This window comes from Bombina bombina, chromosome 6, assembly GCF_027579735.1.
Source record: "Bombina bombina isolate aBomBom1 chromosome 6, aBomBom1.pri, whole genome shotgun sequence".
Classification (NCBI taxonomy): Eukaryota; Metazoa; Chordata; class Amphibia; order Anura; family Bombinatoridae; genus Bombina; species Bombina bombina.
Window position 1 is genome coordinate 423685853 of NC_069504.1, and position 21900 is coordinate 423707752.

Consider the following 21900-nt stretch of genomic DNA (forward strand, 5'->3'; position numbering starts at 1 on the left):
ATTCAGAAAGCTTACAATGTATTTATTTTAAAATGCAGAGCTAGATAAGGTCATATAATATATAAATAAATGAGAACAACAAAAAAACAGTGGGGTTCTGTGCAGTCACAGGGCATAAGCAGTGGGTTATGTACATGATCTGATCACACAAGGAATTGTCCCTTTATTTTGTGCACATGTAATTAGAGCGCACAAAGGATTCTTCCATTACTTTGGGAGTATGTGATCAAAGCACACAAGGTATTATCCCTTTATTAGAGTCAGTATGTGATCAGCAAACATAGGATTATTATTTTATTCATGCATGATTAAGGGACAATTTCATGAAACTTCACTTGTGTATTTTGCACCTACATGTGAGGAGATGTTTTAATAAAACTGCAATATCCATATGGTGCTGTGGATTCTGTGCTATGGATTTGTTAAGGGTTTGCTGTCACCTTTTTTCCACGTGCATCAGATTTAGCTTTGGTGCTGTACACTTTACTTGGGAGATAAAATGATTGCAGCACCAATGGGATTCTCTCTATGGGCTAGTATGTGAACAGAGCAAACACAGGATTCTCCCTTGATTTGGGTTAGTTTGTGATTAGAGGACACTTGGATTACGAGTGGAGCACTATTTAGTTCTTCCACTCGCATGTTAACTTTGCTAGACATGCTTTGGGTTGAAAGTAAAAAGCTAGCACTCAAGCTTAAACCCGACGTGCGAAAAAAGTAGAACTTCAAGTATTGCAATCGTTTTAACATATTCTCCCATAAACCTCAATGGAGCGTACACACGGGGGGGAACTAACACCCATTCTCGTGCACTAAGCCGATTGCATTTATTCAAGTGTGCTAAACCCGACATGAATTATGAATATTTCACATTTCAATGTTCTTCACACAGAACAAGGTGTTTTATTTATTCTTAAATAAATATTTCTATAGACATCTGATGATTTTTTGGTATATACTGTATGTATATATATGTATATATAAATTAATAAAAAAAAATACACAGTTAAACACTTTATTAAATATGAATATTGCATAAATATAACTTTTCATTTTTTCAGCTACTTGCCCGAAAAATGCTCCAATGCACTTTTACATACGTCTATATATGTGTACATATGTATTGGTGTTTACTGTATATGTGTATATATGTCTGTAAATACATATGTGCACACATATAAACATATAAATATTTAGGCATATGAATCTATCTCTATGCGTGAAGAGAGCATAAAAGGGATTTTGACGTTATCTGGGTGAGTATGTGATCACAGCAAATGGGATTCTACCGTTATTTGGGTAAATATTGCGTACATATAAAATTTCATTTTTCCAGCTACTTGACTGAAAAAGGCTCCAATGGACGTATACATATGTCTATATGTGTGTACATATGTACTGTAGTGTGTGTGTGTATATATATATATGTCTGTAAATACATACTGTATATACACACATGTAAATACATATGTGCACACATATAAACATATAAATATATATACATACATATAAATATTTAGACATATGAATGTATCTCTGTGTTATCAGAGCATAAAAGTGATTTTGAAGTTATCTCGATAAGTATGTGATCACAGTAAATAGGGGATTATACCGTTATTTGGGCGAGTATGTGACCAGAGCATACAGGGGATTCACCCGTTATTTGGGTTAGTATGTAATCAGATCACACCTGGGATTCTCTCTTTAATTGAGTGATTTTGTCATCAGTGCATACAGGGGATTCTCCCTTTAATTGGGTGAGTATGTGATCAGACCATACAGGGGATTCTACTGTTATTTGGGTGAGAATGTCATCAGATCATATAGGGGATTCTCCCTTTAATTGGGTGAGTATGTGATCAGAGCACACTGGGGATTCTCCCTTTAATTGGGTTAGTATGTAATAAGAGCATACAGGGGATTCTCCCTTTATTTGGGCATGTGACCAGAGCATACACAGGATCCTCCCTTTAATTGGGTGAGTATGTGACCAGAGCATACAGGGGATTCTCCCTTTATTTGGGCATGTGACCAGAGCATACACGGGATTCTCCATTTAACTGGGTGAGTATGTGACCAGAGCATACAGGGGATTATCCCTTTCATTGGGGAAGTATGTGACCAGAGCATACACGGGATTCTCCCTTTAATTGGGCGAGTATGTAATAAGAGCCTACAGGGGATTATCCCTTTAATTTGACCAGCATGTGACCAGAGCATACAGGGGATTCTCCCTTTAATTGGGTGAGTATGTAATAAGAGCCTACAGGGGTTCTCCCTTTAATTGGGTTAGTATGTGACCAGAGCATACAGGGGATTCCCCCGTTATTTTGCTGAGTTAATTGGGTGAGTAGGAAATAAGAGCATACAGGGAACTCTCATGTTATTTGCGTGAGTATGTGACCAGAGATTGCAGGGTATTATTCCGTTATTTAGGTGAGTATGTGACCAGAGCATACAGGGAAATCTCACACTATTTGGGAGGGTATGTAATCAGAGCATACAGAGGATTCTCCCATTATTTGAATGAGTATGTAATCAGAGCATATAGAGGGGATTATCCCATTATTTGGGTGAGTATGCAATCAGAGCATATAGAGGGGATTCTTCCGTTATTTGGGTGAGTATGTAATCAGAGCCTATAGAGGGGATTCTTCCGTTATTTGGGTGAGTATGTAATCAGAGAATATAGAGGTGATTCTTCCGTTATTTGGGTGAGTATGTAATCAGAGCATATAGAGGGGATTATCCCATTATTTGGGTGAGTATGTAATCAGAGCCTATAGAGGGGATTCTTCCGTTATTTGGGTGAGTATGTAATCAGAGCCTATAGAGGGGATTCTCCCATTATTTGGGTGAGTATGTAATCAGAGCCTATAGAGGGGATTCTCCCATTATTTGGGTGAGTATGTAATCAGAGAATATAGAGGGGATTCTCTCGTTATTTGGGTGAGTATGTAATCAGATCATAGAGGGGATTCTACCGTTATTTGGGTGAGTATGTAATCAGAGCATGCAGGAGATTCATAGCATAATTATAGCATATAGAGGGGATTCTCCAGTTATTTGGGTGAGTATGTAATCAGAGAATATAGAGGGGATTCTCTCGTTATTTGGGTGAGTATGTAATCAGATCATAGAGGGGATTCTACCGTTATTTGGGTGAGTATGTAATCAGAGCATGCAGGAGATTCTACCGTTATTTGGGTGAGTATGTGACCAGAGCATACAAGGGATTTTCCCGTTAATTGGGTAAATATGTAATCAGACCATATAGAGGGGATTCTCCTGTTACTTGGGTAAGTATGTAATCAAAGCATACAGGGGATTCTACTGTTATTTGGGCGGGTATGTGACCAGAGCATACAAGGGATTTTCCTGTTATTTAGGTAAGTATTAATCAGACCATATAGAGGGGATTCTCCTGTTATTTGGATAAGTATGTAATCAGAGCATACAGGAGATTCTACTGTTATTTGGGCGGGTATGTGACCAGAGCATACAAGGGATTCTATAGTTATTTGGGTAAGTATGTAATCAGAGCATATAGAGGGGATTCTCCTGTTATTTGGGTAAGTATGTAATCAGATCATACAGGGGATTCTACCATTATTTGGGTATGTAATCAGAGCATATAGAGGGGATTTTCCCGTTGTTTGGGTAAGTAATCAGAGCATATAGAGGGGATTCTCCCGTTATTTGGGCGAGTATGTAATCAGAGCATGCAGGGGATTCTACCGTTATTTGGGCGAGTATGTGACCAGAGCATACAGGGGATTCTCCCATTATTTGGATAAGTATGTAATCAGAGCATATAGAGGGTATTTTCTCATTATTTGGGTAAGTATGTAATCAGATCATACAAGGGATTTCACTGTTATTTGGGTGAGTATGTGATCAGAGCATACAGAGGATGCTCCAGTTATTTAGGTATGTAATCAGAGCATACAGAGGATTCCCCCGTTATTTGGGTGAGTGTATAATCAGAGAATGCAGGGGATTCTACCGTTATTTGGGCGAGTATGTGATCAGAGCATACAGAGGATGCTCCAGTTATTTAGGTATGTAATCAGAGCATACAGAGGATTCTCCCGTTATTTGGGTGAGTATGTAATCAGAGCATACAGGTGGGATTCTCCTATTAATTGATTGATTAGGAAATCAGAGCATACAGAGGATTCTTTTGTTATTTGGGTGAGCATGTGATAAGAGCATACAAGGGATTGATTCACCTGTTATTTAGGTGAGTATTTGACTAGAGCATACAGGGAATTCCTCCTTTATTTGGGTGAGACAAATACTATCCTCAACCTAGATTTCTGTATCATTATACAATACAAAAATATATCACATTGACTAGAATACAGTTAAAGTTTAACATTTATTAAAATTTTTACACCCACTCATAATAGTTATGTTGAACTGTACAAATATTTATTGTTGATTGGACTTCAAAATTCCTATCTGAAAACCTCATGCAGCAGTTGTTTGTCCTAAGAAGCGAATGGGGGCTTCTGGCTTGCTTGTTTATACATCAGCACAAACACTGAAGAAGATACAAATAAACTATTGATGACCTTGGCTAGCAACCAGCTATTAATAGCAAATCAGGGCAGTGTGTTATAATCATTTCAGTTCCTTCTTGAGAACAGGAAATAGTTTAGAAAAGCTAAGAAATTCAAGGCAATAAAAAAAACTCATATATGATTTATCCCTTCAGCAAATCTTTTTGATTTTCAGATTTGACACACAAAAGATATGCAAATAATCCCTTTGTATGAAGTATTTCTAGAAGATTGCGTTTAGCAGCTATAAATGATCTAACAGCCTCATTATTACCTCCACAGTGGAACGTCTTTTCTATTTAAGAGGAATAAAAATTACATTAAAGTCATTTTAAATATGCATGCTATATACAAACAAATATTACATTGCAAATGATCTGTGAAAAAGAATTGTAACAAATTTAAAGGGGAATTACAGTCACTGTTTTATTTATATTTTATATATAAATAATTCTCAGTATTAAAGATTAAGGTAAAGTATGCATTTTTTTGCAATCACAGGACACAACCTATAGCCATTTAGGGACAGAAATAAAAAAAAAAAGTCCTGCAAATATTATCCAACCACTGTGCAGCATGCAAGAAAGTCATGGTTCTGCCTTTCAGGGGAGGGGGGAGTGGAAAAATTACAACTTTCAGGGTTAAATTGCAGGAAAATCAGCAAAATAATGAACGTACATTGATTTTTTTTTTTAAATATTTTATTTTTGAGATTAAATTAATGTCCCATAAAATGTAATTTTATTAGCAAAGTCTGCATAGTAACACAATCCAAGAGCATAAACTTTGAAAAGGTTCTGAAATGGTCCAACAATCACTGTGTAGAATAGTATAGGTGAGGAGGATCTGGATCCTCCCAGTTTATCAGGAAGCGGAAGGAAATCACTACTTTTCATAATTTTACAAAAATATATATTAAAAAAACTGCAGTTTGTTGGAAACATTTTTTGTTTTTTGGATGGTTGTTTTTTGTTTTTCTTGGTGGATACTTACCTAACATTTATTTTTGTAAATTATATTTAGTATGTTTAATATTGTTCTTACATACAACATAGTCCACAATCTATGATACTTTAGCACTGTATTGTGTGCTGGGGAACAGAAACAAAACTTGCCTAGCTGGACACATATGTATTAATGTCACTGTATGCATAAAAGCTTTACGGGGAGTTTTAACAAGTATATGCTTCCTAAATAACCGATATAATCCAGAGTACATCTAACATTAAAACGGAAACAAAGGCACACTAAACATAGACGCCTTGAACACTAATAGAAAAAAGAAAATGTTAATGCAACTATCCACACCAATTGTGAACATATCAAACATTACAGCAGTTAAAAGTGACAACTGAACAACAATACAAAAGTCATGTAGCATGAGAGTGGTGAGAGTCCATGATCCATTACTCCTGGGAATTCACCACATAAACACTAGGAGAAGGCAAAGATTTCTAAAACTCCAAGAATACTTAAAGGGACATGAAACCCCCAAATTGTTCTTTTATGATTCAGATACAATTTTAAACAACTTTCTATTATGTAATTTGCCTTTTTCTCTTGTTATCATTTGTTGAAAAGCATACCTAGGTAAGCTCAGGAGCTGGGAGCTAACTGTTACTTGGTGGCTGTGCATATATAACTCTTGTAATTGGCCTACTTATGTGTTGTTTACCAAAGCAATACCAAAAATAAAAAATACAGTAATGCCTATCCTAAAAAAAAAAACTCACCCCAAAATAAAAACACTAAAAACTACTCTAACAATTGCCCTTGTAAGTTAAACTACCCCACAAAAAACTATCTTCTAAAATATGCCCTGATAAGGGCATTTTGCAGGGCAATGCCGAACAGTTATTTAGCTCTTATACATTAAAAAAACATGTCCTAAAATCTCTCAGTGATGCTGCCTTTAAACAATGACGTCAGCAGCTTTAGATATTTTGCCAGCTCGCTAACCATTGTGGCAAGTATCTTTTTATCTGATAAATTTCAAAGTTACTTCTATTTTCCCTCCCCCTGTATCATGTGACAGCTATTAGCCAATCACAAATGCATATACGTAAATACCGGGAACTCTTGCACATGCTCAGTAGGAGCTGGTACCTCAGAAAGTGTGCATAGTAAAAGACTGTGCACAATTTGATAATGGAAGTAAATTGGAAAGTTGTTTAAAATTGTGGGCTCGTTCTGAATCATGAAAGCTTAAAGAGACATTAAACCCAAACATTTTCTTTCATGATTCAAGTAGAAAATACAATTTAAACAACATTCCAATTTACTTCTATTATCTAATTTGCTTCATTCTTTAGATATCCTTTGTTAAAGAAATAGCAATGCACATGGGGGAGCCAATCACATGAGGCATCTATGTGCAGCCACCAATCAGAAGCTTCTTAGCCTATCTAGATATGCTTTTCAGGAAAGAATATCAAGAGAATGAAACAAATTAGATAACAGAAGTAAATTAGTTGTTTAAAATGGTATTCTCTATCTGAATCATGAAAGAAAAAATGTGGGTTTAATGTCCCTTTAATTAAGACATGAGTGTCTCTTTAAAATAGACTTATCTGAATAAAACTAAGATAAGGAAACCTTCTGGCAAAATATATTGCTAAAAGCAACAAAAACATCCAAGAAAGAAACTAAATGCCCAAAGCATGCACAGGTTTGACAAGAGACACCTGAATTCTTGTAAAAAAGCAAAATAATGTTACAAAGAGGAGGAATAGGTTTAAACACTGGATATATCCTGACTAAACTTGAATTAAGCCCATATGACAGGATACTTAACAATTTACTGCAGCATGAAACAGACAAAAAACATAACTAAGACTTTATAAAGGGCTAGCAGATAAGTAAGTCTTCATCAGAACTAACATGCAAAAAACAGAATTTATGCTTACCTGATAAATTACTTTCTCTGGTGGTGTATCCAGTCCACGGATTCATCCTTTACTTGTGGGATATTCTCCTTCCTAACAGGAAGTGGCAAAGAGAGCACACAGCAGAGCTGTCCATATAGCTCCCCCTCTAGCTCCACCCCCCAGTCATTCGACCGGAGGTTAGGAAGAAAAAGGAGAAACCATAGGGTGCAGTGGTGACTGTAGTTTAAACAAAAAAATCTACCTGACTTAATAGCCAGGGCGGGCCGTGGACTGGATACACCACAAGAGAAAGTAATTTATCAGGTAAGCATAAATTCTGTTTTCTCTTGTAAGGTGTATCCAGTCCACGGATTCATCCTTTACTTGTGGGATACCAATACCAAAGCTTTAGGACACGGATGAAGGGAGGGAACAAAACAGGTACCTTAAACGGAAGGCACCACCGCTTGTAAAACCTTTCTCCTAAAAATAGCCTCCGAAGAAACAAAAGTATCGAATTTGGAAAATTTGGAAAAAGTATGCAGCGAAGACCAAGTCGCTGCCTTACAAATCTGTTCAACAGAAGCCTCATTTTTAAAAGCCCATGTGGAAGCCACTGCTCTGGTAGAATGAGCAGTAATTGTTTCAGGAGGCTGCTGGCCAGCAGTCTCATGGGCCAGACGGATGATGCTTTTCAGCCAAAAGGAAAGAGAGGTAGCAATCACCTTCTGACCTCTCCTCTTACCAGAATAGATGACAAACAATGAAGTTGTTTGTCTGAAATCCTTAGTTGCTTGTAAATAGAACTTTAAAGCACGAACCACATCAAGATTGTGTAACAGACGTTCCTTCTTCGAAGAAGGATTAGGACACAGAGAAGGAACAACAATTTCCTGATTAATATTCTTATTAGACACAACCTTAGGAAGAAAACCAGGTTTGGTACGCAAACTACCTTATCTGCGTGGAACACCAAGTAAGGTGAGTCACACTGCAAAGCAGATAACTCTGAAACTCTTCGAGCAGAAGAGATAGCTACCAAAAACAAAACTTTCCAAGATAAAAGTTTAATATCTATGGAATGTAAAGGTTCAAACGGAACCCCTTGCAGAACTGAAAGAACTAAATTCAGACTCCATGGCGGAGCCACAGGTCTATAAACAGGCTTGATTCTGACTAAAGCCTAACTAAACGCTTGAACATCTGGTACCTCTGCCAGACGTTTGTGTAAAAGAATAGACAAAGCAGATATCTGTCCATTTAAGGAACTAGCTGATAATCCTTTCTCCAATCCTTCTTGGAGAAAGGACAATATCCTGGGAATCCTAATCTTACTCCATGAGTAACCCTTGGATTCGCACCAACAAAGATATTTTCGCCAAATCTTATGGTAGATTTTCCTTGTGACAGGCTTTCTAGCCTGAATCAGGGTATCGATAACCGACTCAGAGAAACCACGCTTAGATAGAATTAGGCGTTCAATCTCCAAGCAGTCAGAAGCAGAGAAATTAGATTTGAGTGTTTGAAAGGACCTTGAAGTAGAAGGTCCTGCCTCATTGGCAGAGTCCATGGTGGAACGGATGACATGTCCACTAGGTCTGCATACCAAGTCCTGCGTGGCCACGCAGGCGCTATTAGAATCACCGACGCCCTCTCCTGCTTGATTCTGGCAACCAGACGAGGAAGGAGAGGAAACGGTGGAAACACATAGGCCAGATTGAACAACCAAGGCGCTGCTAGAGCATCTATCAACACCGCCTGGGGATCCCGGGACCTGGACCCATAAAGAGGAAGTTTGGCATTATGACGGGACGCCATCAGATCCAATTCTGGAGTGCCCCATAGCTGAATAAGCTGGGCAAATACCTCCGGGTGGAGTTCCCACTTCCTCGGATGAAAAATCTGACGACTTAGAAAATCCGCTTCCCAGTTGTCTACTCCTGGGATGTGAATTGCTGAGAGGTGGCAAGAGTGATCCTCCGCCCACCTGATTATTTTGGTTACTTCCATCATTGCTAGGGGACTCCTTGTTCCCCCTTGATGGTTGATGTAAGCTACAGTCGTGATGTTGTCCGACTGAAATCTGATGAATTTGGCCGCAGCTAGCTTAGGCCATGCCTGAAGAGCGTTGAATATCGCCCTCAGTTCCAGAATGTTTATCGGGAGAAGAGCTTCTTCCCGAGACCATAAGCCCTGAGCTTTCAGGGAGTCCCAGACAGCACCCCAGCCCAACAGACTGGCGTCGGTCGTTACGATGATCCACTCTGGTCTGCGGAAACACATTCCCTGAGACAGGTGATCCTGAGACAACCACCAGAGAAGAGAATCTCTGGTCCCCTGGTCCAACTGTATTTGAGGAGACAAATCTGCATAATCCCCATTCCACTGTTTGAGCATGCGTAGTTGCAGTGGTCTGAGATGTATCCGTGCAAAAGGGACTATGTCCATTGCCGCTACCATTAGTCCGATTGTCTCCATGCACTGAGCTACAGACGGCCGAGGAATGGAATGAAGAGCTCGGCAAGTAGTTAAGAGTTTTAACTTTCTGACCTCCGTCAGAAATATTTTCATTTCTACCGAGTCTATTAGTGTTCCTAGGAAGGGAACTCTTGTGAGGGGGGAGAGAGAACTCTTTTTGATGTTCACTTTCCACCCGTGAGACCTCAGAAAGGCCACTACAATTTCCGTGTGAGACTTGGCTCTTTGGAAAGTTGACGCCTGAATTAAGATGTCGTCTAGATAAGGCGCCACTGCTATGCCCCGCGGTCTTAGCACCGCCAGGAGGGACCCTAGCACCTTTGTGAAAATTCTGGGATCAGTGGCCAACCCGAAAGGGAGAGCCACAAACTGAAAATGCTTGTCCAGAAAAGCAAACCTGAGAAACTGGTGATGATCTTTGTGGATAGGAATGTGCAGATACGCATCCTTTAGATCCACGGTAGTCATATATTGACCCTCCTGGATCATTGGTAAGATTGTCCGAATGGTCTCCATCTTGAATGATGGGACTCTGAGGAATTTGTTTAGAATTTTTAGATCCAGGATTGGTCTGAAAGTTCCTTCTTTTTTGGGAACCACAAACAGGTTTGAGTAAAACCCCAGCCCTTGTTCCGCAACTGGAACTGGGTGGATCACTCCCATTGTATGTAGGTCTTCTACACAGCGTAAGAACGCCTCTTTCTTTGTCGTGTCTGTAGACAGACGAGAAATATGGAACCTTCCCCTTGGAGGGGAGTCCTTGAATTCTAGAAGATATCCCTGGGATACAATCTCTAAGGCCCAGGGATCGTGTACGTCTCTTGCCCAGGCCTGAGCGAAGAGAGAGAGTCTGCCCCCTACTAGATCCGGTTCCGGATCGGGGGCTACCCCTTCATGCTGTCTTGGAGGCAGCTGCAGGCTTCTTGGCCTGTTTACCCTTGTTCCAGCCCTGGTAAGGTTTCCAGGCTGCCCTGGGTTGTGAAGTGTTACCCTCTTGCTTTGCAGCAGGGGAGGATGAAGCGAGACCGCTCCTGAAATTTCGAAAGGAACAAAAATTATTTTGTTTGTTCTTTGTCTTAAAGGACTTGTCCTGAGGGAGAGCATGGCCTTTTCCCCCGGTGATTTCTGAGATAATCTCTTTCAATTCAGGCCCGAAAAGGGTCTTTCCTTTGAAAGGGATGTTCAGCAGTTTGGATATTGACGACACATTGGCCAACCAGGGCTTGAGCCATAGCGCCCTGCACGCCAGAATGGCGAAACCTGAATTCTTTGCCACTAACTTAGCTAGTTGGAAAGCGGCATCTGTGATAAAAGAATTAGCCATCTTAAGAGCCTTAATTCTGTCCATAATATCCTCATATGAGGTCTCCGTCTGGAGCGCATCTTCCAGCGCCTCGAACCAGAAAGCAGATGCAGTAGTTACAAGAACAATGCACGCTATCGGTTGGAGAAGAAAACCTTGATGAACAAAAATTTTCTTAAGTAAACCCTCTAACTTTTTATCCATAGGGTCTTTAAAAGCACAACTGTCCTCAATTGGTATGGATGTGCGTTTAGCAAGTGAAGAAACAGCCCCCTCCACCTTAGGGACCGTCTACCACGAGTCCCGCGTGGTGTCAGATATGGGGAACATTTTCTTAAAAACAGGAGGGGGAACAAACTGAATACCTGGTCTATCCCACTCCCTAGTTACTATATCCGCAATCCTCTTAGGGACCAGGAACACATCAGTGTAAACAGGAACTTCTAGGTACTTGTCCATTTTACACAATTTCTCTGGAACCACCAAAGGGTCACAGTCATCCAGAGTAACTAATACCTCCCTGAGTAATAAACGGAGGTGTTCTAGTTTAAATTTAAAAGCCAACGTATCTGAGTCTGTCTGAGGAGCAACCTTTCCCGAATCGGAAATTTCTCCCTCAGACAGCACATCCCTCGCCCCCATTTCAGAGCGTTGTGAGTGTATATCGGATACGGCTACTAAAGCGTCAGAATGCTCATAATCTGTTCTTAAAACAGAGCTATCATGCTTTGCAGGTAACACGGGCAGCTTAGATAAAAATACTGAGAGGGTATTATCCATAACTGCCGCCAAATCTTGTAAGGTAAAAGAGTTAGACGCGCTAGAGGTGCTAGGCATCACTTGAGCGGGCGTAACTGGTTGTGACACTTGGGGAGAGGTTAACGGGCTAACCTCATTACCTTCTGTCTGAGAATCATCTTGGGCCACATTTTTAAGTGCAACAATATGGTCTTTAAAATGTATAGACATATCAGTACAAGTGGGACACATTTTGAGAGGGGGTTCCACCATGGCTTCTAAACACATTGAACAAGGATTTTCCTTGGTGACAGACATGTTTAACAGACTAGTAGTAAGACAAACAGGCTTAGAAATCACATTAATCAAGCAAAAACACACTTTGCAAAAAAACGTTACTGTGCCTTTAAGAAATAAAAAACGCACACAATTTTCCAAAACAGTGAAAAATGCACCAAACTTTCTGAAATTTTCACTGTATGTACCTAAAGCATTGGTAAGATTGCACAACTAGCAAAAAAATCGATTAACCCCTTAATGCCCAAACCGGATCAATAGTAAGCTAACAGAGCAGTTAAAACAAATTTAGCACCTTGCCACAGCTCTGCTGTGGCCCTACCTTCCCTTAGGAGTCAGATTTATGGGGAAAAAGCTTCTTATGGGTCCTCAAACTGTAGCAGGAGCCACCATGTGAACACAGCCTGAAGATCTAGTCAATCTTACTGCGCATCTGAGGCGTGAAATTAGGCCCCTCCCACCTTACTCCAGTGCTGTGAGGCCTAAATAAACACTCCTAGGAGTTATAATATTAGCCATGTGGGTAACAACCCCTGAAAGAAAACCCAAAGGGACCTTCTAAGTGTCTCAAAAACGTTATTTATAAGTAAAACCGTTTGCCATAAAAAAGTGTCAACCCATAAAATAGTGTCAACCAGCATAAATTAGCCCTGTTATGTAAGCTTGTAATTCCATACTTAGTTTCTGAATAAAGCTTACCCTTCCCTCATGGGGATCTTATCAGTCCTTTTCTAGCATTATCACAGTCTTGTCTAGAAATAAATGACTGAACATACCTTATTGCAGCCTAATCTGCAAACTGTTCCCCCCAACTGAAGTTTTCTTGTACTCCTCAGTCCTGTGTGGGAACAGCAGTGGATTTTAGTTACAACATGCTAAAATCATCTTCCTCCCTGCAGAAATCTTCATCCCTTTTCTGCTGGAGAGTAAATAGTACAAACCGGTACCATTTAAAAATAACAAACTTTTGCTTGTAGAACAAAAACTACAAATCTAACACCACATTCACTTTACCCTTCCGAGAGAGACCCTATTGCTTAGAGCCGGCAAAGAGAATGACTGGGGGGTGGAGCTAGAGGGGGAGCTATATGGACAGCTCTGCTGTGTGCTCTCTTTGCCACTTCCTGTTAGGAAGGAAAATATCCCACAAGTAAAGGATGAATCCGTGGACTGGATACACCTTACAAGAGAAATGAGAATTTTTAGAATTATAAAAGGATACAAGTTAAAACCCTATTTTTCATAGCAGGAAAGGGACAATTTTCCAAATCCTATGAGAGAAATTACATGTAACAGGCTTTCTGGCCTGAAAAGGTATTCACTACAGCATCAAGGAAACCTTTTTATTTTAAAAGTAGATATTGAAACTCTAAGTTTTCAAGATGGGAGATATGAGATCTTGATGATCAAAATGGACCTTTATACAGTAGGTCACTCCAATGGGAAGACCAGGGAAAAAGTTTGACATCTAAAACATATTCGCAAAACCAAGTCCAGCAGGCCTGGCTGAAGCTTTTACTCTTAGAAACAGAAGTCATCGGGTCCATCTGCGGGAGACTCCATTGTTCCCCAATCTAGTTGAAAATGTCTTATTTCCTGTGGAATGGAATGCTACCTGAGGAAATCTGCTTTACAGTGTCCCTGGTAGAATGCAATATACAGAAAAAAAATCTGTGATGAAAACAAAAAAATCTTTAAGACTCCCATCATTGCTAAGGAACGGAAAGATCCCCTTTGTAGAATGATATAAGCTACAGCTGTAACATTGTCTGATTGAAAACTCAGATAAGTCTCTATTTTCTGAAGAGGCTAGCTCTGAATGAACCTTAAGATAAAAATTAGAAACCTCACCTCCTAAAACAGACTCCCTGGGCTCTCCTGAACCCAACAGACTTAACCCCAATACAAGAGGTTGGTGTCTGTAGACATAAAATCCCAAAATGAATAAAGGACTCCCCCAGAAAAAAAACAATTGGTAATCTATCCATAAGGACAGAGGATTGCCTTACTGAAGAATACAACAGGATTCTATGAAATAAATCAATCTTTCTGTGTGAAAAAACACAAACACCGGAGGGAGCCTCCTAGTGTGACTCCGTTCGTATATCAGTCAACAAAAGATTAAATGTCGGTATACTCCCAAGTGAGGCAGCACTAATGTGCTGAATGACACAGACTGGGATCTCACAGTGTCCCAGCTCACTGATCCAACCGGTAGGGTCTCTCCAAACCTCCCAACTCAGACACGTGTTTGTAGTGATAAAAGGCTTTATAACAACAATTTTAAAATCAATTGCTAAAACCGGGGGTTACCATGCCATTAGACAATTTCTACGCGTTTCTTAGCGGTAACACACTGTTTCCTCAGGTAAGCTAACACCCCCCCAAAGGGACATTACATGGTGGTGATTCAGCTACAGCACAGCCTGGATATCGAACAACATATTGGTATTGGTGTCAATAATAGACACTTATTATTTTTTTGGACACAATTGTTTGGACATTCTTTATAGATACATCCTTTTCAGTTGATTTATTATTATACATTCTGCATTTTATATTTTATATTCTGTATTCTACACTATATATTTTGTGATATACACTTTTGGATTACCGAGTAACTCCTCGTATACAATCAAGATATCAGAAAATAGATTCTATTACAAGCTGATATTGTATTGTATTGTGTTAGCGCCCCCTGGTAATCATCACAATATATTGTTTTGACTTACGATAAATTCTATGAGATAAATGTTAACACTATTGTCATACCATGCAAAGTTAAAAAGGTTTCATATGAAACCAAGCAAAATGAAGAAACTCTGATGCTGAAAAATCAGACCTAATACTTCCATGCATTGAGCTACAGTAGTTGGAAACAAGCTGACAGTAATTTTTATACATGAAGAAGAAGAGAAAACTGTATTGCCACTGAGTCTATAAAAAAAACTACTATAAAAGACCCTCTAAAATAAAGAGAAATAGACCTCTTTGATGATAACTTTTCTATCCATGTTTACAAAGAAACAACAGAAACGTGTTGGAATGAAATTCAGCTGAAGGAAATACATAAGATTTTAATCTAGACAAGAAAGCTCCTTGAACTTTTAAAAATACTGGGAGCTGTAGATGGACCAAATGGAAAAGCCACAAACTGAAAAAAGTTAGTTTAGAAATGCAGATCTTAGTAACTGATAACGGAGGAATTGTCTATGGACGATGGTTGTGTCTAACAAATGTATCTTTTGATGGTGGATATTTTATGCTGACACAACTATAACAATTTTCTTTTCAGAAAACTGTGAATCTACAGATGCTGTTTAATTAGATAAAATAGTGATACCGCTATACACTCACGGACTGGGATTGGTTTAGTCCAATCAGGACCTTTTGAGACCCTAGAGATTTCTTCATCTGTTTTAACTCTGTGCTCTGTTTTTCCACTAGCCCATGATCTTTGTACTGAAAAAGACTGAATGTAAACTTCTCCCCCTCATTTAGAAAAATTGAAACCTAAATCTATTTGTCAGCTAACCTTTAAGCCAAAAGTGGTGACTTATGTTAATAGCTCAGCTAAACTGGCTTATCTGTGACCAGAGATATATGGAGTGTATACATTAAAGGTACAGTCTACACCAGAATTTTTATTGTTTTAAAAGATAGATAGTCCCTTTATTACCCATTCCCCAGTTTTGCATAACCAACACAGTTATATTAATATACTTTTAACCTCTGTGATTATCTTGTATCTAAGCCTCTGCAAACTGCCCCTTTATTTCAGTTCTTTTGACAGACTTGCAGTTTAGCCAATCAGTGCCTGCTCCCAGATAACTTCACGTGCACGAGCACAGTGTTATCTATATGAAAAACATGAACTAACACCCTCTAGTGGTGAAAACTGTTAAAATGCATTCAGAAAAGAGGTGGCCTTCAAGGTCTAAGAAATTAGCATATGAACCTCCTAGGTTAAGCTTTAAACTAAGAATACCAAGAGAACAAAGCAAAATTGGTGATAAAAGTAAATTGGAAAATTGTTTAAAATGACATGCTCTATCTGAATCATGAAAGTTTATTGTGGCCTAGACTGTCCCTTTAACTCTAAGATGCACTATTGTAAGCATAAGTTTAACCAATGAGGGAAAGATGATCCTGCTAACTTAAGCGGAAATTGTCAATGAGATGGTTTAATTAAGTTATAGCCTAAAGTTTCTCTTTTGTTTCTAGCTGGATATATTGTTTAAATACTTGTATATCTAATCCCTTCACAGTATCAAATTGTTATCAATATGTAATATTTTATGTATTAGGAAGTAACCTAACAAGGTGGAAGACTCGAATTTGAAATCTGCAAAGGGTTATTCTTATTCAGACAGGGGGGAAACAATGTGATTAATTAGTGTGGATAGGAGTGTACTATCTGTTTGCACTGCTTTGAAACCCTGATAAAGTTGGCCGTTATTAGTTTTCACTGGTAAGCAGGTCAACAATACAACTAGTTTGGCACTGCCTCTAAAAGCTTGACCTGTACGCTTATTTCTTACATATTTCTTTTGCTAAAAAAATGACTTTATTAGTCAAGGTAATTCAGGTACTTTAAACACCCAGAAAGGGTCTGAGAAAACGTAGAAAGGTCTCTCATGCAATAGGATCTCTAGTTGAAAGAGTGTGAAGCAGGGAACCTGTGAGAAGATTACTATCCTATACCTATTTTATTAAATATACAAAGTAAGCAGTTTATTGTAAAATAACCAATTAAGGGTTAATATAGTCTCCAAAGAGCACTCTAAAGAAATAATAAAAAGAACAACTATACTGTAAAAGCACTAATATTGACAGCCTGTCTGTTGCTTAGCAAATATCTCTTTTTGTTTATAAAATTGATCACTGTTCTAGTCAGGCTTGCTTTTTGAGTACAGGTAGCCCTCAGTTTACGCCGGGGTTAGGTTCCAGAAGGAATGGTTGTAAATCGAAACCGTTGTAAATTGAAACCCAGTTTATAATGTAAGTCAGTGGGAAGTGAGGGAGATCCAGGCCCCTCTCAAAACTGTCATAAGTAACACCTAATACATTATTTTTAAAGCTTTGAAATGAAGACTTTAAATGCTAAACAGCATTATAAACCTAATAAAATAATCACACAACACAGACTTCACTTGCATTTTTCTGCAAACAGTTCTTTCTATGCATTCCAATCTGGACTGATTTATAGACAGGAAGATCTTGTTCCTTTGAAATCTGCTCGATAGCTCAGGTCTGTTAAAACTGAATAATTTCAGCTTGCTTGGCTTTGATGCAACACAAGCAGACAGCTCCACCTACTCGCTATTTTAATAAATGCACTGCTTCTCAATGCTTTTCAATAGCAGTCACATGACTGGAAAAAAAGGTTGTTATTCTGAAACGGTGTAAATTGAACCATTGTAAAACGAGGGCCACCTGTATTGTAATACAAACAAGACTAAACTATACTATAAACTATGCTGGTAACTGCCTACATTAAATATAAGATAACGGCTCCTTTTGGGCTCTAGGAAAAGCAGGTTATTTGAGATTATTTTGGTCTTGTCAAAAAGGCATCTGTCCAGCCAAAACTTTTTCTTGATTTTTCAAGTTTTGTCTGAGGGCTAATAGTCATAGGCTTGTGGTTGATGGATAGGTTCTTGGTGGCCATTAAAGCTGCCCTGCCCAATATGCCTCCAAAACCTAGAGATAAGAAGATGAAAAATAGCTTTGGTAGCACTGAGCTAAGTACTGAAGATAGACTTCATGGTAGCACTACAGTGATTGATACTGATTCTCTTGTTAAACAAGTTTCCAATATTTTCTCCCCCCAGTTTGAAGGGGTGAAAAAAGACCTTTCTTCCCTCAAAAATGAAATAAGACTATTTTCAAATAGGTTAACAGATATTGAAAGTAGAATTGCAGACATATTTAAGCTACAACACTCAACAAGGCTCCATTGACCAACAAACTAAAACAATACAAATATTGCAGTCTCGCTTAAAGGGACAATGAACCCAATTTTCTTTCATGCAATTTTAAGCAACTTTCTAATTTACACCTATTATCAATTTTTATTCACTCTCTTGCTATCTTTATTTGAAAAAGAAGACATCTAAGATTTTTTATGGTTCAGAACTGTGGACAGCACTTATTTTATTGGTGGATGAATTTATCCACCAATCAGCGAGAACAACCCAGGTTGTTCAGCAAAAATGGGCCGGCATCTAAACTTACATTCTTGCATTTCAAATAAAGATACCAAGAGAATGAATAAAATGTTATAAAAGGAGTAAATTAGAAAGTTGCTTAAAATTGCATGCTGTATCTGAATCATGAATGAACAAATTTGGGTTCAGTGTCCCTTTAAATGAATTGGAGGATAGATCACGGAGAAATAACCTTAAAATAGTAGGGATCCCAGAAACAACTGAGTTTGCAGATCTTATGTATCTGGTCTCAGTTCGCTTGCCCCAAGCTCTGGGAGTAACTGAGGAGGCTCTCCCATGTATTATAGAAAGAGTTCACAGATTAGGCCCCCCATCAAAAATAACCAAACCATACTAAAAAGACCAATTATGGTAAAGTACCTTAAATTTCAGGACAAACAGAAATTGTTAGCGCTATATCACCAACATATACCGTTTGACTTTGAACATATCCGTGTCCTGTTTTTCCAGCGAAACGTCTAACAAAAGACGAATATTTGCCCTTCTCTGCTCACAGTTAATCGAACTAGGATATAAGGCTACCATGATCTACCCGACTAAATTAAAAGTCACTCATAATTCAAAAAGATTCATTTTAGACAGTGAATAGAAAGTTAAACACTTTATTGACAGTTCTAAGGTTTAAAGAGTTAAGATTTTATTCATTCTACTTACTGGATCGTATGTTGATGTGTTTTCTTTTTCCTTTTTTTTTTCTCTCTCCCTGCTTCTCCCAGAGTTTCAATCTACGCACTCATTTTCTAAATTATCATGAAGAACTTATTTAAGTTCCTTTCATGGAATGTGGGTGGAATTTTGTCCCCAATCAAGAGAAAAAGAAGCATCCAGTATCTCAAGAAATTCACCCCAGATGTTGTGTTTCTACAAGAAACTCATTTAAATAGCGTAGAAGCAGATAAATTACGGATGGGATGGTTAGGTGAAGTGATATCAACCCCGGCGGTGGGGAGGAAGAGAGCGGTGGCCTGTTTATTTAATACAAATTTGGATTTCAAAGATTCAAGATCCTGAAGGTAGATTTCTAATTTTAAAAGTAGAAATTCAGGGATCCAATTTTACTTTATGCAATTTATATGCTACTAATGAATACAAACCCATTTTCTGGGAAAAACTATTTGCGAGACTATTAGATTTCTCAGACTCAAAACTAATTTTGGAGGAGACTTTAACTGCGTGCTTAAACCATATTTAGACCGACTAAGTACTTTAAATAGACAGAGATATTTGAGAGAGGCCAAATTGGTCTCTAATTTTGCTAAAAATTTAAAACTCAGAGACATATGGAGACTTCAGCACCCGGACGAAAGATCCTTTTCATGTGAATCAAAAACCTTTAAAACGTTTTCAAGGATCTATATGGTTTTAATTCATGAATCAATACTGGATACTGAGGTCTCTTCTAAAATTACTGACATACTCTTTCCAGATCACGATGTTATCTCCCTTACTATTCAAACTGCCCCTCATTGGAAGGAACAAGCTGGGACGTTTCTTTTTTCCCTTCCTTTTTGCAATCTAATATAAATTTCAGAAACTGGTTATCGCATAAATGGGGAGAATTCAAAAGTCAAAATATTGAACACCTGCCCTAAACAGAAATATTTTGGGAATCGACAAAGGCCGTCCTAAGAGAAGAAATTATTGCATATATGTCCAAAAGGAAAAAAAATATATTACTAGAAGAGACTTTCAACTAGCAAACCAAGTCAAGAACAATTATGTAAAATATATAGAAAATACTTCTAGAGATCATTTGTCGGCCTACCAAAAAACTAAAAAAGAAAGGGAGATCAACAAACAATACAAAAAGATATTAAATATAATGCAATCTATAATAGGTTTTCCCCGAAATTAGCGAATGTGTTAGCAAAAATAGCTAAATCTAGGAAAAGGAACAACTTTAATCGGTTCAATTACAGTTGACGGGATCAACTTCAGCTCTCCAAAGGATATTCTGACCCAGTTTCATAAATTCTTTCAGAACCTATATGCTGCTGATACACTCAACCTAGAGGCTAAAATAGCTTTTGGCAGAAAGTCAATTTACCAAAATTATCACCAGATCAGGTGTCAGTACTAGGCAGAGATTTTTTCTTAGGGAGCGGTCACGCAAGCTTTTCCCAATTCAACGAATGGTAAAGCCCCCGGTCCAGACCAAATACCTGTTAAATTCTATAAAATATTAGAGGAACAAATCTCCCCTTTCTTGTTCCAACTTTTTAACAATTATTTCATCCAAGGTATTAGACCTTCAAGATACTTCACTACTTCCAATGTAACCCTTATTCCTAAAAAAGATAAAGATCCTAACTTTATGGACTCTTACCGACCAATATCGTTGCTCAATACTGACTACAAACTATAAACAAATATCATATCAAAAAAACTAAAACCTATTATTGGAGGAATAATAGACCAAAACCAAATTGGGATTATGTCAGGGAGATCTTCTCAAAAGAGCATTAGATTAGCCATGGTTCTAATTCAACATTTTACATCCTTTCTTGAAAATAAAGTCCACATTGAAGAAGAATTTGCACTGCTCACTATTGATGTAGTCAAAGCCTTTGACTCAATATCCTGGGACCACTTATTTACTACCCTAAAAAAATTCAGATTTACAGGGTGCTTTACTAATTTCATAAAGAGAATATATCAAAATCCAATATCACATCTAAGTATAAATGGGATTCTATCTCCAAACATAACCCTCTATAAAAGGTACCAGACAGGGTTGCCCCCTTTCACCTCTTCTTTTTAGTTTGGCACTAGAACCACTAGCTGTGCTATGTAGAAACACACTAGATGGTATTTTATTTGGGGGAAAAAAAGATATATTTTATATTTATATGCAGATGATATTCTCTTCTTTAGAATTAATCTCCAGAAGTAAGAGCTTTTGTGGATAGTGAAAAAGAAAGATAGTCCATCTAAATCCCTTTATTCAAGTAGATCGGAAAATTAAATTTCTAGGCATCTTTCTTTCCAAAAATCCCAATGACTGGTATGAGTTAAATGTTTCATCTTTATGGCAAAAATGTTTTCTTCTTTTCCCTAAGTTATTCTTTGTTCTTCAAAACGTCCCTATACTATTGAAGGCCCAAGATATTAAGAGATTTAAATCCAATTGCTCGCGATTTCTCTGGGGTTAGAGGAAACCTAGTATATCTATTAATAAATTATCACATTCCAGGAAAGATGGAGGCTTTGCCCTCCCGAACATTAAAGTTTACAATTGGGCAACCCTAAGTAAAATAGCTCTATAATGGCTTTCTGATGCAGACTTTATTACCAATTTGGCAGTCGAAGAAGCCTTAGTCTTTCCATATTCCCTAAAAGCTCTTTTGCACATAAATTTAGAGGCACCCATGAAAAAGAGAATACCAAATTATACAATAATTAATATACTCACAGCATGGAAC

General features: G+C 38.1%; 1 protein-coding gene across 2 annotated transcripts in view; it reads right to left on the minus strand.

Annotated features, from left to right (window-relative positions):
- ARHGAP26 (Rho GTPase activating protein 26) overlaps window positions 1-21900 on the minus strand; it is a 1495203-nt gene that overhangs the window by 1054573 nt on the left and 418730 nt on the right. The window lies entirely within an intron of this gene.